The sequence below is a fragment of the Toxorhynchites rutilus genome, chromosome 3, assembly GCF_029784135.1.
Source record: "Toxorhynchites rutilus septentrionalis strain SRP chromosome 3, ASM2978413v1, whole genome shotgun sequence".
NCBI lineage: Eukaryota > Metazoa > Arthropoda > Insecta > Diptera > Culicidae > Toxorhynchites > Toxorhynchites rutilus.
The window spans coordinates 317,672,576-317,685,183 of record NC_073746.1 but is presented as its reverse complement, the minus strand read 5'-3'; the positions used below and the strand labels follow the sequence as shown (position 1 = coordinate 317,685,183).

General features: G+C 37.8%; 1 protein-coding gene across 1 annotated transcript in view; it reads left to right on the top strand.

The window, feature by feature from the left end:
* The window catches only part of LOC129780254 (40S ribosomal protein S8-like), a 263,344-nt gene that overhangs the window by 148,395 nt on the left and 102,341 nt on the right, over positions 1-12,608 (top strand). The window lies entirely within an intron of this gene.

Below are 12,608 nucleotides of genomic sequence, written 5' to 3'. Positions count from 1 at the left end.
AATATTTTTTAATTCATTAAAAAAATACGATACTTTTTGGACATGATTCATACCCGAAAGATGGGTCCAGTGGACGAGTGGTTAGCGTTACGCTTATCAGTTCGGAGACTTCAGACTCTCTCTCTTCGTGGCTAATAGGAAGGCAGGCAGTCAAAACAGATTCTGTGATATAATATTACCTTTGCATATTTGTCAAAGCGCAAATTGGTTTATTCCATACTGTATAAAAATAATCTTCTGCAAATTTTAACTGTTAAATTTCGTTTCATAGTTTGAACTCGAATCTTTATGCGGTTTCCTATTATTTTTCAATTACTTACTTTCTAATTCTTCTTACTTTTTGCTTTTTGCTTTGCTATATAAATAAAAATGGAAAGTCAAATGTGTTGCTAAGCACAAAACCCGAAGAAGGAATGCTCAAATCGAACCGTCTTTATTTTGTTGTATTTGAACAATATATAGAAGAGAAAAATTGGAAAATTTTCGGAAAGCTCTAAAAGAATGTCGGAAAATTGAATTCCCATATGTTCGAAAATTACATCTTGATAAGTGTCGATAGCCTATTCGATGTTTGCGCTAACGAAATTGATCTCTGATCGTAGGTGGAAATGGATTTTCAGGCGAAACAACGCACTTCTATATTTTCAACCTTTATAAATAAAAATGGAAGACCAGGCGTAAGCGAAAACCTCGAGGAAGGCATGATCCGATTTGAGCCGTCTTTTTTTTTTGTAGTATTCGTCTCTTTCCGTAGATCAATGTTATGTTTAGGTTAAAAATTTGAAATTCTATCAAACATGTATTCCATGTATCGGAGAAACAAGCTATTTTCAAATGAATCAAGAATCTTGAACGAAAATTGTGTCTGCAAATAAATTTATATTAAAATGACGAGTTTTGGTAGAAGTAATTGGAAATTTATAGTAAAAGGAAATTGTAGAGGCAAGTTGTGCAATTGAATCCATGAACATTCGCTTAGTAAGAAAACTCGAATCTTCGAAAGAGTTCATATTTTGATTAATTTTGGGTGGGATGAAGTTCGTCAGCTAGTTTATTCTATTTTTCTACAAATTTCAGCTGTTCCATTTCATTTCACCTTGTCAATACTTCTCTCCAAGGGAATAGGGAACCGTATTCTTTTTCAAATCCGTTCCTTTTCTAACTTTCTTTTTTTTAACTCTTTAAATTTAATTTTCAAATCCTTCCTTTTTAATGTTCCTTAAATTTTTGATTTCTAGTTTTTAAATTCATCTGCATATTTTAGCTGTTGAACTTCTTTTCACACTTTGAACACTGCGGTTTCCTAATCTTTTTGAAATACTTTCTTTTTTAACATTTCCTATTTTTTGCTTTTTAGTTTTTATCTATTATTATTTATGTATAAATTTTAGCAGCACTATTTCGTTTCATCCTTCATTTTTTCATCTATATGCGGTTTCCCAATCGTTTTCAAAGCCTTTCCTTTTTAACTTTCTTTATTTTTTTTTGCTTTCTAGTTTTGCAGTTCAATTTCGTTTCAAATTTTCAACACTAATTTTCTTTTCCAAGTCGTTCCTTTTTAACTTTCTTTATTTTTTTTTGCTTTCTATTTTCTATATATTCTATTCCGGAAAAGAATATTCGTTATTTTCTTTACTTTTTTTCCTCTATTCGATTTCAGTCAATTTCTCATTTACTAATATTCTGATAGGACCGAGCCAGTCGATGTTGATATATTAGAGAAATCATATTCAAATAAAAATGATAGAGAATGGGTTTTGCCGAAAAACGGCTTTTTACGACTTTGCCAGTTATAGAAATTTTGGAAAATTTCATTCTGAGCCCCTCAAATATAAGTTTCAATGTTTTGTTTGCAATAAAATATATATATTTCATCTGATATTTTAAGTTTTCGTCACAGAAACATAAAAAAAACTAAAATTTTAGAAGGTTTCTCCTGAAAATAAGCATTTGATATGCAGTTTGGTATTTTTAATTGGAATGTTCACAGAAATACCGTTCATTTGCATAATTGAGCAAACATACTTTTCTCTATTTTTGTTTTGCTTTCAAATTTAAAATTTTATTATTTAATTATTAGTGTATTTTATAATTAATTTGTTATACAAATTTCTTCAGTTAAAATGGGATGGATTCGAATCAAATTAGATTTTCAACACAAAAACAATTTTTTTTGAAAATAAAAAGTAATTGTTAAAACACCTCAACTTAAAAATTTGCACCTGTTAACCATTATTTTCTGAAAAAAAAACTCGGTTCATTTATCGATAAATTAAGCCAATCAAATTAACGTCTGGCTATCGATTAGCAATTTATTCACAAAAATTTCGAAGTGTGTCGAGAAGCGAGATCTAGTAGCCATTTATCATTTGTGAAGTATTCAATACATAAACAATTTTTTTGTCTCAATTCAAATCTCGAAAATTGTTTGGAGTTCACTAATTCGTCACTGTGATAAACCGTGGTAAATTATATTTTTGCCGTCGCATCGTTTCCAATGAACGTGTTATCCGATATCTCCTCTGATAACCCATCAGAACACAAGGTTAGTTGGACCATTTAAGAAAAACTACCACACAGTCAACACAAACAGAATTCGAGTGGAAGCGTCCACGTAAATCTGTCACATCACTGGTACGCGTATTCAAATCGAGAAAAGTTTACCTTCAGAATTCTCAAAAGAGGTTACAGATACAAATAAACCGGTTGAACTTGGAAGGGCCCGGAAATTATAATGTAAACATAAATACGTATCTCAGCGACACAGATCACAAACTCATAGACCATGTTGAAGACAATCTGCCTTCCTGTTTGCAGCAAAAGATAAACAAAGTTTACAAATCCATCTTCGAAGCGGGGAAACTCAGCTTCACGCTTACAAACTCTCTCGGGGAACCCAAAAATCCCCCAAAACTGGTTGGGAAACGAAGAGAAATTATTTGTAGATATTTATTTCCGATCGATTCGCCGGTCTATGGATTACGGCACAAGATGTAATTGAATTGCATAGGCGTAAAAAAGGGAATGGCCTCCCGAGCCAAGGGTTTTCCCCAGTTCTCGTTTTGAATACGCCTCGAAGCCAGAAACGTCAGGAAACATAAGACCGAGCAGATGCGATGTGATTATTAGCAGCGTCTCGCGGAAGACTTGAGTTGTTTTTTTTTCTTCTTTCGATGAACCGGTTTACATGTTTGCAAGTATTATTCTCCGAAGCGTGAATGATGAATAAACCAAACAAAAATAACAACAAACAGGAACGCCCGGTTATTAGATGAGTGTACCTATTTTGGAGTTTAAAATCGTCACGCTTCGCGGTCATTGCCAATGTTTTCACCGTCATACGCTGAGTGTTCTTGGCTGGCATCTATTTTGCATGAAAACTTGTTCTTACTCATAGTGATTACTCCATGTCCCAAAATAGGTGGAGTATGGTTCACATGTAATATTTGATTGGTCGGTCCGTTCTTTTTTTGTTACACTATCGTAGTCGTGTCAGATGTGTTTGAAGTTGTTTTGCACAAAAACTCAAAACAACTCCAGACACTAAAATAATCATATCTTCAGTTTGTTTACTAGGGGTTAGACTTCACCGAAGCTAGGTTATCTCATGTTTACTGAATTTTACAACAAGTCGTTAATTCTGCCTTGAGAGTAAGATTTTTAATTCTTAACCCAGTTTTTGGAATAAAACGATTTGGCCAGAAGTTAACCCCTTTGATAACGGGTCAAACAGTACATAGTTTGGCAAGATCTGTTGACTTGCGGCATATCAGTATTTATTTGCACTCGTTTGTGATTTTTGCATAGTATTTTTTTCTAGTTCGGAAAGGATGTTGAGTATCTATACCCTCTTGTACACCATAAATCCTGCTTCGGTTAGAATTCGGTGGCATAAAATAGGACATTTGAACTTTAGGGGCAAAAAACAAGAACATTATTCGAACTCACGAACTCATCACCGAAAATTGCACAACGAGAATGATTTGCTAGTCCCAAGCGTAATTCTGTGTGTTCTTTGTGCAATTTGGTTGGTTCAGGTCAATCACGGAGAGCAACTACGAATTGCACAGTCTACCCAAGCTCAAGCTCAAAAAACATGAACATTACTCGTTATTCGTCGGATCAATTTTCGAACTTTTCATGTTTTCTACTGCAGTACTGCTGGTAACCATATCTGCTGTCTTGTTCCACCACTTCTTCATTTGAGCTGTTTTTTATGATTCTGTCAAATTTCTTCAGTTTGTCTTTGATAATTGCCCAATTTCTCTCGATGATACGAAAATTCGGAAAATTTGGTGGATTGGTAGTTATTTCAATAAAATTGATCTTGTTTTCCTTATACCACTTGACGACATCCCGATTGTAATGGCAGCTTACCAAGTCAGGCCAGTACCGGACCTTTATGTGATCGAATGAATGAAACAATCCTGTTCTGAAGACACTCTTTGTAAACTCTTACATTCATTGTTGCCCCAGTGATGAAAACATTTGTCTTGAATTGAACACCCCCTTTACGCTTGGCAAAGTAAAAGTTGTTACCGGCTATTTGACCGGAATCCATTTTCACGTATGTTTCATCGTCCATCAAAATGCATCCTTTGTATTTGGTCAACACTTGCTCGTACAGGTTTCTTGCACGGGTTTTGGCAACCATGTTTTGTTTGTGCGTCCTGTTGGGATGTTTTCTGGCAACACAACCGCAAGTCGTCTCTCATACATATTCGCCGAACAGTAAGGGACTCCCGGTAACGTTTGAGTATGGTTTTTAATATCGATTTTGGAAATTTCAGGAATTTGGCGATCTTTCCTCCTGACCACGTCGGGTTCTCAATGTGAGTGTGCAGACTTTTTTCCGTCTTTTGCGCTCCATTGTCAATAACTTTTGAATGTGTCTTTCAATCTTGATGAAATTTTCACTACTGAATAAATAAATCATCCGGATCAAAACGCTGTCAATAGTTTCTTGATGTGACAACTAGGGGCGTTGCAGTGAATAAAAATAAACGACCAAATTCTAACTGAAAAACACTTTTCAATACATGATTGTTTAACGTTTGCTTTAAAAAAATAAACTTTTTTCGGATGGTTATAGGAAAAACTAAGACAAATAATTGAGTTTGATAAATTTCCCTTGGAAGGTAATAATATTAGCTTACTTGCAAAAAAAAGCTACGCCCTTGCGAGCGGCCTTCCAGCAGTTAACCGGAACATTCGCCATGGCGGACGAAAACATGCGTGTAGGTTTGCCCAGAAATTTTCGATGGGACGCAGCTGGGGGACGTTGGGCGGGTTCGCCGACTTGGGTACCACATCGATATTTAGCCGCTCCATGTCCTCTAACGATCACTTCGAGCAGTGGGCCGACGCCAGATCCGGCCAGAACACCGCGTCTTCGCCCTTATGGTATTTCTACATGAACGACGCAACTTCCGAAAGGCACTTCGTACTATAAATTTCCCCGTTCACGGCCAGTCCGGAGCTAAAGAAAAGCGGCTTTGGTATCCCCTTCTCGCTGATTGTCAGTCACAGCAGCACCTTCTTGGGGAACTTGGTGTGTGTGATAAACTTCACTTCGGAGCTCACTTCCTTCGCAAGAGAAGTAAAGACTGATTTAGACGATGCCAGTCAGCGCTCTAGTTGAAGTATCCAGTGAATAGAGAACAGACACTCTGTTTAAGTTAAAGGCCAATTACTTTTTCGATACTGGTACAAGTAACTTGAACATAGTTTCTGTTCTCTGTTCACTGGATACTTCAACTAGAGCGCTGACTGGCATCGTCTAAATCAGCCTTAAAATACGAAGTGCCCTGCCAGTCGTTGCCAGGGTGAGATAGGTCTCGTCGTCCATCACCACCGCTACGATTCGCCGAGAAAATCGACTTGACGATTAAAAAAAAAATCGACGATTTTTGAAATTAATCGTTTATCGAATACGTTTCAGCAGTTTGCTATTCGATTGATAATGATTGATTTTCAGGATAAAATTGCGTTTTTTTTCTGGGTTTGGATCGATTAATCGACGTAAATTATTCGTTTGCTTCGATTATTGGTTGCGCAGTATTCGTTCGATTAATAATCGATTTCTTTAGGAGGTATTCGATTAATCGATTAATCGAACGATTATCGGGGATCACTAGTCGCTGTGTCATTGCCTGCAGCTCCGAGACCAGTGGACGGGACTTCCGTTTCCTGACATGTATACCCATGTTCGCCAGGTACTTTTTCACTGTTTGGCCAGTTGCACCGACCTCCCGGCCAAACGCACGCAGCGATGTAGCCACTTTTCCCTCGATCTTCCTCCTCAGCATCCTTTGGAAAAAAGCACTGAATGCAACCCCAGGCAATTTCGCATCGGTATCATCATTGTGTGCTGGATCGATTATACGAAAGCGATGGGTGACGATTGTCAAATGGATGATGCATTGGTCGTTGATATTCGTGGAACAGTGGCCTTGACGCCTCCGCAGGCTGCAGACATTTTATCGTCCAATAGTTAAATCGGCTTCTTGATCTGTACGGAGAGGTATGCGTACGTGCATAATCTATCGATTCAGTTGGTTGGTGTTTGCACTAGCCCAAACCGTACAAAACCTAAAGGCGCGTCCACATCATGGCGAATGATGCCGATCGGCCTGCACCAAGCGGCATATTTGGTTCGTTATGTAATGTGGACGCCCCATCGGGTGCAGGAAGCCGAAGTCCCATCGGATGCACGAAGCCGTCACGAACACACGAAGCACAATGCCGTCAACGCTAACTTACTTTGTTTTGTTTTGGTTCGACTTTCTCGAACCGGACCCACTTGTTTCGGGTTGGGTTCGGTTTGATTCGAGTCGGTTTTCGGCACGTCTACAAGCCCGGGCGGTACGTCCACACTTGGTCGGCTTTATCGAGCGGCCAAGGCCGATTGACGTAATGTGGATGCGTCTTAAGACTAGACAATAGGGGGTCGGTTTCGGATCAGTTTTCGGACCAGCTGCTGATTGGTCATTCTAAAGTGTTGCCAACAATATTTGAAAATATACTTCTATATAATGTACTCATGTTATGTACTCTCACACTAGTTTTCATGATGAAGCATAACATAAAAAAACAATTTGTTATGAAATACGCAACCATTTTGCTTTACATCATCCAAATGTAATTATTAATAGAATATATGACATATGTTAGGGACCTGAAAAAATAGTCTTCAGAAACCTCATCTCATTTGGAAGCTGGACATCTCGAGTGTTTCGGCATCCCTGTTGCTCGCATTGGGTCAAAGAGTAGCCTTATCATCTGCTTCGCGGTTAGAAAATGAATTATGTTTCCGGAAAGCAACTGCCAAATTTATTAGATTCGACTGACGATAGAATAGCAAGGGAAGTGACTTAAAATACAAAATACTTGTATTCAAATTATATTCCGCTGTTACGCTGGTTGCTCCTTTTGGTCGGAACCGTTTGAGAAGCACAAATTGGTTCAATCAAAACGAGGCACATAGCGCGTTTGGGTAATGCACAATGCACATGCACATTTCATAATTATTCAATTGTTTATCTCAAGAAAAAATAAAATGTTGTTATTCATTGTGATAGATGCGTAGAAATATCTCCTATCAATTGGTGCAAACAACTTTGCGATTTATGAAGAAATGCGTAACTCGAGCGTTCGAAATCTTTATTTTTTTTCCTACTTGTTCAGTGCCTAGATTTTCATTTTACTCCCTATATTTTCCGGTTAGACGTAGTCCTACGTCAAATGTAAGACGGCTTTCAGAATAATGTGTGATTCACATAGAACGTTACGGAAAAGAACGTCCACGTTCAATCTCGGTCTACACTAATTCACACATGCAGTCAATGTTTGCACCAGCACCGTCACGTCAGATGTCAAACGAATGATTTATTTAATGTTATTAACGGTGTCGCCACCTACAACAGTTTCAAATTGCAATGCCCTCATTCGAATGTGCATGCCTAGAACCAGTTCTAAATTTGAAAAATTCTATGGATTATTCTATATTATTTAAATGCGTAAACCCCGTAGTCCCGACCCTTATTCAATAATAATAATATAAAGTACACCGGGGTACACCTTATGACACCCATATTGGAATGCTTTAACGCAATCCGCGCCTTTGTTTACTTTTTCTTGTTCTGTGAAATCAAAACAAACATTTTTGCGCGCTGACTGAATCGGTTCGAAAACACTGATTTTTTTCAAAAATATCGCCAGAATCGCACGTCAGATATTCAAAAGGGGATAATCAAGTGTAGTGGTTTTGAAAACTAATCTGAAAAATCTTTTTTTTTTTGGGAAGCTCTGAGCATTTAAACTCAACCCATGTTTTTTTCAACCCTGGGGTGAGTTGAAACCAGTGAAAATCGACCATTTTTTAAACATTTCTGCAAATTCCGGACTCATGATAGTTCGCACTTTAACTTACCCCGCTCTAAGGACAAGTTGAAACATTGGATGTGGAAACTAAACATTTTAAAAATTGATTTTTTTCGGAACATTCAGTGTGAATCCCTATTTTTTATAGAAAGACATCTGTTATACCTTGTATATGATGCAAACAGATTTCCATTTAGTGATTTAGTGATTTTTTAATATAACTTTCAAGTTGAACTTCGAAAAAATCGTTTCAACTTGCCCTGGTGTACCTTATAGACTATTTTTCTCAGCTAGTCGCGAAAGATTTTGATTTTGAAAAATTTGGAACTGGGAGATATATTGGCATAAAAAATTATAAGAGGTTGTGTCCAAGATACGACCGCATTGTTGACGTAGAACTACACTGTTGTTTTATATAAGTCGCTTGTTCATACCTTCGGATATTATTCTATGATGTTGTGAAATTTTAGAAACAACTGCTTAGTAGAATAATCTCTGAAATGGATTTTTCATTGTAGAATCAGTTGACGATAATTGATTGATGATTCATCCATGCCCTCGCAAAACAATATACTAGCTGATCGTATGTCGCAATTTATTTCATACCTCGAACGCTATTCCGGTGGCCTTTTTCGCAATTGAAATAGACTCGATTATATACATGTTGCACCAGCACCATTATTCCACATCTCATAATTACATCAATATATCTTTGGCACCGCATGGAAACAACAACAATGACAACACTTGCAAGTATCAAATATCATGCTACATGTTATTTAGTATTGCCTTAAAGGAATCGCACCTCTAGGCATCGTTCGTACAACGTAAACCAAGCGCCAAACAAGCATTCGCCATAGCATGCATACAGAGCCATACATTGGTGGCTTGAAACTACTAGGAATATAAATACTTCTCATCATTTGACGCTATTCTCAAAAGAAACGCTTCTGTTAATATTACTGGCATCGAAAAAAGTTGCATTACTTTCTCATGCTCGAGAGAAGCGCAGCTGTCACCCTTAGTGGAGGAAGTTTCGCTACTGGCAAGCGAAACCTAATCACATACAAAATTCCTGAACGACATTCACTTTCTTGGTGACTAAACAAGTGAAATAAACTCTGTTTGTTAATAACAACCTTTTCGAGTAGTAGCAGTAGCAATGCTTCATTATGATCAATATTAGCGCAAATGCAATCCTAGTTGAAGGCTCTTTTGCGACTGGCACGCGAACCCAAATAACTTATAACATTCCAGTAAGACATTCAAGATGCTTGGTATTCCCCAAATAATTTTTCGACGTACAACCTTAACGCTTGCTTCGCCATAACGTCAGTTTAATGCATTGATGCATTCTCAAAGGCACCAACGAAGCCCTTATGATGACGGAAAACAAACTATGTTAACTGCTTGGAAAAAAGACTGAATTATGCCACACAGCCTGTATTCTGCTGTAACACCCATCAATGCGAATCCGCTGATGAGTTTGTCAAGAGCGATCGCCTTCACCACCAGCAGGAGGAGCTTGATTTTGGTTGCTGCCTGGGTAACGACGTTTGCATTTTCGACCGACGCGCCGAAATCGACTACTCCGCTGTTATTCGATGCGGTGTCCCACTCGCGAGGGCTCGGTTCAGTTCGAGCGCTTTTCACTGCACCAACATCGCGTGCATCTTTAGATGACGCTTGCCTCGAAATTTTATTGCCCCTGGCAATGCGTTCGTTTTTTGCAGGGCTCGAGCCTGCATTCCTCTTCTTCTTACTTATCACACACTACGCGAAGCGTCCAATTTATGATGCGGAAAAAAACACACGATACGAATAACGCGAAAAACGAACAGAAAAACCAAACGACGATATCCAAGTTGGATTACCACTGGTGGGGTCCAATCTTAGATCGAAGCGCAGCGAAAGCAAAGTGAACTGGATTGCTCAACAGTCCGAAGCCGAATGAAAGTTTGCCTCAGCGAGATCTACTGTTTATACTCTAGGCAAGTATTCTCCTTCATTCTTCTACTTTTCCTTTGCTCACGGAGACTTTGAATCCTACGATTTCCCCTCCGTTGGTCGTCGATAAGTTGCTCGTTATTGACAGCTCTGTTCGGGAAAGCACACAAATGGATAGAACAAATGTATGGGAAAATATAAACGCTTAAAGTTTTCATGAATTTTAACCATTTACAAACCAAGGGATTCCAATGTTTAGCATATTAAACAAATCTTACGGAATTTCTGATTCCTTTAGTATGTCAATCGCCAAAATCCGTTCGCAGCAAAAATAATTATTAACGTTAACTTTATTTCATAAAAACGTGACCTGTTTTCTGATTTGGCACCCTTAATGAAAGACGTAGTTCTACTTCAAAAATACAACCAAAATCAACATAAAAGCAACAAACTATTCTCTTGGACTTATTCTGCCGACGTCGAAGTTGCCGTTACAGGTGTATGTGAATATGACTATACGATTTCCATGGGAGAATATTTGACTTTTCATTCGCTTACGTTGACTTCACGGCGACGGGACGTTGTATGTGTAGCGCACTTTATTCTCTTTTACGAATCCTGCTGGTCGTTTTTGTTGAACGTATGATGACGGGTCGTTACGTTGCCAGTGTATGTGAATGTTTTCATAAGAATTGCATGGTAGAATAACTGACTTGAACGTGACGTGGATGTTATATGTGAAAAATAAGTGGGTTAGGTTTTTCGAAGATTCTGTTTGATCAATGGCAAAGATCTGCCATCAAATCTCATAATTGTTGTGTATTTTATGTATGTCCGTAAGTGTGAACTGTAAAGTACGCCACCACTCCGATAAGCGGATATGATTATATGAGATATGAGATATGAGAGGATATGAGATATGAGAGGAATAATTTCCCGCTGTCTCAGTGTTTATGCGTCCAGTAACTGGAATAGAAGAAAAAGAGAAAGCAATTTATATAGTTTTGTTGAGAAACGTGACATACCATATTTCTCCTGTATATTTCGACATTTTTAAGATAACCATTATTAGCAAATAATTAAATTACAATTTTTGACACGCAAAATAGCACTGTAGCGGTTACTGTTAGTTCGATTGGATAGTCAGCAATACAATTAATTCTAATCATTCACTATTCATTCACAAATGCAACAAAATGTTTAAAGCAATGGCAAAAATGTTTAATGCAATAGTTTTGTATCGCAACCACACATATAAATCTTTCTGATGTCATATGAATGTTCGCACGGGTCAAATGACCCGTTGCGGTAGTTAGGGCAGATTACATATATTTCTCAGTAAAAAATAACAAGAGAGGAGTAAACACTGAAAAATTCATTCGATGTATGTTTAAGAAAAGTAGTGTTGGCAAATTATGTTGTGACAATGTAATTAGCAAGAAAATTTTGACTAAAAGTTTAAAATGGGTCATTTGACCCCTCGTGGTAGGTTTAGTGTTAATATCGCTTCTCACAAACTGAAATATAACCATCAGCGAATGCAATTTTGCAATTAAACCACTTAAGATGCTTTATATCGCAGCCGCAAAAATTACATCCACACACGGAATCATGTTTGATTTTCGGTTTTTGTTTCCATATTTCACTTTTGATCAGTTTTCATTGTCATAGGATGGTTGAAATATTCTAGAATAGCATATAGAAGGGGTTCCCATCAACAGAAATTTGAAATTCATAATGCAACTATACAAATCAACCACCTGTCCATCTTATACCAGGGACAGACATACAGCTGTACTAGCGTTGTACAGGTACCATCGTAGCATGACAGACATACTTTGGTTGTACATTGCACCGCATGTCAAACTGACAATCAAAAATTTGACCAATTTTCACCACATGTTTCAATGAAAATGTTTTTTATTTACCGTCTGAACTATCAAACACAACAAACAAGTTTCCAATCTGAGTTATTAACTCAAGAGAAAGTCAATGAAAAGAATACTTACCAAGTGTTTTGATTCAGTTTGTTCATGCTACCCACCCCTAACCGTTTGTGGCGCTGCGCACAGTACATCTGTAGTCATGTACAACGGTGAAACAGGTCGGTACAGAAACAGCGATTGTACCGAGTTGCTTGCATGGTTCTAGCGCTGTACATGGTGACAGACATACAGACATTTCGAAGTACAGCGCAAGTACAGCTGTATGTCTGTCATAAGTATTACCCGCGGCTCCCCTACATGTATGCCATCTTTAAAATTGCAGTGAGAATTCAA